Source organism: Octodon degus, unplaced genomic scaffold (genome assembly GCF_000260255.1).
Source record: "Octodon degus isolate 3935 unplaced genomic scaffold, OctDeg1.0 scaffold00040, whole genome shotgun sequence".
Taxonomy (NCBI): domain Eukaryota; kingdom Metazoa; phylum Chordata; class Mammalia; order Rodentia; family Octodontidae; genus Octodon; species Octodon degus.
This window is the reverse complement of record NW_004524616.1, coordinates 2,396,193-2,401,264: the sequence shown is the minus strand read 5'-3', so window position 1 is coordinate 2,401,264 and position 5,072 is coordinate 2,396,193. Positions and strand designations below refer to the sequence as shown.

The following is a 5,072-nucleotide window of genomic DNA, read 5'->3' as shown; positions in this document are numbered from 1 at the left end:
AATAGCAGAGCCAAAATTTGAACATGAGTACATCTTAATCCAAAACCTTTGCTTTTTGACATGGATCCTGGCAAGTGAACCAGGGGTTATCAGCGGGGGTAAAGCAGAGCTCTAGGAGGACAAATGTGCAGAGGAGAACCCAGTTATTAAGCCCTGGTTACCACACAACTCAAGATAGTTTATATGTGTGAAAAGTAAAGTGCTTAGAGGTAAAATCAAATCGGAATCTCAATTTGCAAAAACACAGAAAGGTTAAGCAACTCATCCAAAGCCAGAAAGTTATTCAATAGCTTACTAGAGGATTTAAATCCATTTCTCTGAATCCAGTCAAACGTGATGCTTTTCAATATGATACATGGCCTCCTTATTTTCATACATTTATTTTATTTTATTTTAAAGAGAACAAAAGTAATTTTAAAAAACATTGCAAGCAATACAGAATTTCGAAAAAGAAGATATAAATTCAACTGTCTCAGTTCTTCTTCTCATGTTGCTGGGACAAATACCCAACACTTAAAATTAGGGATGGAAAGGTTTATTTGTCACACAGTTACTGGAGTTTTCAGTACACACTCAGCTGGCTCCAAGGCAGAGTGGCACATAACAGAGGGCAACCTTTCATGGCGGCCACAAAGAATAGAGAGCAAAAGGAAGGAGGAGCAGCAACAATGGCTACAGAGAGCAAGTCTGTCTCCCTTAAGATGCATTCAGGCTATCTGCCCCCCACTGGGAGTAGTACTCACACACACAATCCCAACAGCACTCATGCCCATAATCCCAGTGGATCATGAGTTAATCACAAATCTAGAAGTCTATCCCATGATTGCATGAGGCTTTGGGGGGACAGCTATATCCAAACCATAACATCAACAATAGTTGTCATATTGTATATTGTTGTCTTCAAAGTAGTTGTTCAAATTACCAAATATAGGCGTTTCATACATTTTATTAAAGTCAGAATCTTGCTATGTTTCTCAGGTTGGTCCTAAATTTGTGGGTTTATGTGATTTTCCTGCCTTAGCATCCTGGATAGCTGAGACCACAGATCTGTACCACCACATTTCCTGGTACAATATTATTTTCCAGGTAAAACAAGTTATGGCAGACTCTTATAAATTACATTCTACAGAATCTTGTATATCTGAAGTTGTTGGGTGGCAAATAAAAATAGGTACATAAAAAGTATTTTACATGAAATTAAATTGATTTCTAAAACCTAAGGCTTCTTTCAGAATTTAGCCTGCTAAGGTTTATCGTAGATATCTAAGAAAATGACATGATAAACAGATTGTCTTCAGCTTGACCATGGGAATTTTTTTTTTTTTTAACTTTGCCTGAGTATTCACAGATAAAGTTTAGGGAACACTTGGCCAATGTGTTACTCATAGGCAAACCTTTATCTCTTTGCCCTTCCTCTAGACAGAGGCTGGGGGTTTTCTTAAAGCACCAGCAGTCATAGTGTTTGCTGCCTGACACCTGTCCAACTTTCACACCTACTGCTTCTCTCCACGCTGCAGGTCTCCAGTCCAGCTTTCTCACGTCTCTAGGACACAGGGACACAAGCACTTACCTACCATGGAGATTTTACTGTAGCTGTTTCCTCTTTCTGCAAAGGTTTCTCCTTGTCATTTAGCTTATTCCTTTTGGTCTCTGCTTAAATGTCCATGTTCAGAGGCTCTTATTTGACCTTCTTAATAGCTCTTTATCTTCTATAACCAGGTTTTTTTGCTTTATAGAACTTATTACTGCCTAACAACTTGCATATTTCTGTCACTCCTTTCTATCTTCTCATCTTCCAGAATGAAAGTTTCATGAGAGCAGCAGCCTTGATTGTCACGTTACTATGGCCATGAACATTGCTGGCCCTTGATAAATATTGGTTGGCAAATGTTTTACATACATACGTGATACAATAAGATATCACACTGCACCTGCCTAGGAGCTTAGGGACATGGCACAATTCCAGTGACACTCAGCTCACGTAGTCTCTCCTGCCATTGTAATTTCCCTTTCTATTATTTGTTATTTGCACATCTTTAACAAAACCGCAGGAAGCAGAAAGGAGTTTATATCCTGCAGAGTGAACATCCTTCTTGCCACCTGCTCTGCTTGTTCTTTCTCCTGAAGCTGGCTTCCTGGCGCTAAGTAACAGATAAGGCAGGCACGCCTAGGCATTTTGAAGGTCCCTCACACCTGGTTGTTTGAGCAGACACTTACCAGCCACCAGGGATTTAAGGAACGAGGTTCTTTTATATGGGAAGTGTGAGACTTGAAGGAATTATGAGACAGTAGAAATTCAGGTCACAAAAAAATGATCTCCAAGCATGTCCAATACAATCCTCCCTTGACTGCCACCTTTTTTTACTTAGGATGTGTATAGAATTTTCAGAAAAATCTAAATTTATTAATTGACTACCATTAGTGAATACTTCCCTTACCAAAAGATTGCTGAGATTCCTTTTAACCAGTAAGGTTTCCTCAGGCATATAGGACAGAAACTGAGCGGTAGAAATCCAGTTTTGTTGTTGTTATTGTTTGGATATGCAGGGGGTTGTTATTGTTTGCTGTTTCAAATGGAGGCACCTGCTGGATATATCAAGAGTAGGAAAACTTGGATTCAAGAACGTGAGTGAGTTGAGTTCTGATTCCAGGTTTCCCACCCTTAGCCACATGGCCTTGGGCGAGCCCTGTATGATCTCTTTGGTTATCACCATCTAGCCTCAGAGCTGTTGTGAACCCTGGGTGAGGTGTCCTGTCTTCATGTCCAGCATAAAGCAAGCCCACAGCAGAGTAGCCTTTGGTCTAGAGGAGGTGTGTGTTGCATAAAGGAAGTGTACGGATTTTTGAGTCCACGTTCTGACTCTTCATTACCTCTGAGTTTGTATATCAGGGAGGTTTGTAATATCAGCCCGGCTTACCTCCTGCTCTAGGGTGGCTGCCAGAGGCTGCCCTAGGGTCTGGAAAGCAATTGAAACCGCTGTCTCTTACAGCATTCTCTACGCCTGCAGATTCCAAGGTTTTACTTCCTGCTTCTGTTTGCTGTTGGAATATTATTTTGGTTTCTAAATTTAGAGATTCTAATTGGATTTGCTTCTTTTTCATAGCAAGGAGAAAATGTTGAGAGTGAGGCGAAGGACAGGGACAGCAAGGGGCCCCTTCCGTGCTCAGCTGGCTGGCTCTCCTCTCCTACTTTGCTGTGACACTGGTTGCTTTCCCTGTTTGCAAGTGGGCTCCTTGGTGCTCATCTTGCCACCTTTCTATCATTTTCTTCTTTCAGCAGGAAAAATATAAGAACCACCCAGACTTCATTTTCCATATAGTTTAATTGAATTGATGCCGGCTGTCACAAAAAAAAAAAAAAAAAACTTAATAAAATAAGAAATCTGCAAATCCTAGGATTAAGCTATCTCTGAAGTTTAAAAAATTTTTCAAGGCATTTACTTGCAAGTTGAACACCATTTGCATATTTCATAAACATAATACAAATGTATTATTTATCAGGTGGTCCAGGCATGCCTGTAAAAAAGAATGATTGTAAATTCAACCTTCATCTAAAAATCCTCATAAATCTGTACCTTCAACTTTCAGGGAAGCTAGATTTCTTTGCCTTGGTTTTCCTAGTCTTATCAAAATACTCTAGGCTCCTTGCTGAGTGCCATTTCTGAGGATCACAGGTCTCTGTATTTGAAAAGAATAGCTTTAGTATATAAAATCACACAATGCAGAATCGTTCTCAGCATCAAAATTGCCTGATCTCATTGGCCACATCCTATTTGTCCATTGCAGTGACATCATCTCAAAACAAAAGCATTCTTGCAAGCCTTGGGTTGGAAGTATGACATCACTCTTAGGCGATTTCATTGTCAGTGACTCAGGCCTAGGCTGTTAATGCCCTGTGGCTTATCTAACTGTTATCTCCGAGCAGGAGAAGAAATCTAATTTGAGCTCTGCTGCGGATTCCTTTTGGTTTCAGATGCCCTGAGAGAGAGTGAATACCATGCTTCTAGATCTAAGGCATTTGATGAGGGAATACTCCGCATAGGAGAAAATGACATTAAATAAGCAGATTACCCTTTCCCTTTTTGCCACTTATGCTTTGTGTAAGTAAAACAATGCAATAAGCACGATATCTAGTTTTTAATATGATTGCCCCTCTCAGTTGAATGTAATGGCAGGCACAAAAGTACTGAAAATGGAGGTCCATTTGCTTCAGCATCTATACAGTCTCTAGTAAGCTGTTTTGCTTCCAGATGCTGGAAGACACTTTTGTCCTTGAAGAGCCACCTGAGTCTTCTGTATTACAGGGTGTGGGACAAAAAGCAAGCCCTCTGTTCTACCCCCTTGTGCTTACTTATCCTGTTGTGTGTCTGAGCAATCATTTTTATCTTGTGGGAACAGTGTCTACCGTGGGATTAAAGGACACCTCCTCTTTCTGTTGTAATTTGAGGAAACAGTAGCCTATTGATCTTTTCACAGGTCCCAGGAGGTGTTCCAGGCTCAAAAGGCAAAAGGATAAATAAGACACAGGACATCTGCTCAAAGAACTCAGTGTCTATAAGAAGACATATAAATACATTTTACATAAATTATAACAGTACTGTATTTGTTCTGATATTTGACATTTTGGTTGAAAGTACTGTGCCAGAGACTAAGCAAAATGGATTATCATTAGCTGACATACTTCTTAAAAACCTAAAAATGAGGCCGTAGAGATAGTTCAGCAGTGTAAGTGCCTGCCTGGCATGAGCAAGGAGCCGAGTTTGATCCCAGATACCACATGCTCTGCTGGCCCCATTTCTGCCCCGAAACCAAGAGTGGTAGCACATGCCTATAATCCCAGCGCTGGGGAGGTGGAGACAGGAGGATCACTACAAGTCTGAGCTGTGTATCAAGACCCTGTACCAAATCAATCAATCAATCAATCCTAAAAATGATTATTTTCCTTTTTTTTCCTTGGGCCAGGGAAACAGCTCAAGGGCATTAGTGTCTGACTTGCATGTGCAAGTTCCCAAATTCAACCCCTGCTACCACAAAGGAGAGAGGGAGAGAGAGGGAGAGAGAAGGAGAGAGAG

The 5,072-nt window shown here is 40.7% G+C and overlaps 1 long non-coding RNA gene across 1 annotated transcript in view; it reads left to right on the top strand.

The window, feature by feature from the left end:
* Positions 1 to 2,289: 2,289 nt before the first annotated feature.
* Positions 2,290 to 5,072, top strand: part of LOC111816787 — an 18,058-nt gene continuing 15,275 nt past the window's right edge. The window contains exons 1-2 of the long non-coding RNA XR_002821120.1: positions 2,290 to 2,300; positions 4,816 to 4,817. This is a non-coding gene — a long non-coding RNA (uncharacterized LOC111816787). The remainder of the gene's footprint in view (positions 2,301 to 4,815; positions 4,818 to 5,072) is intronic.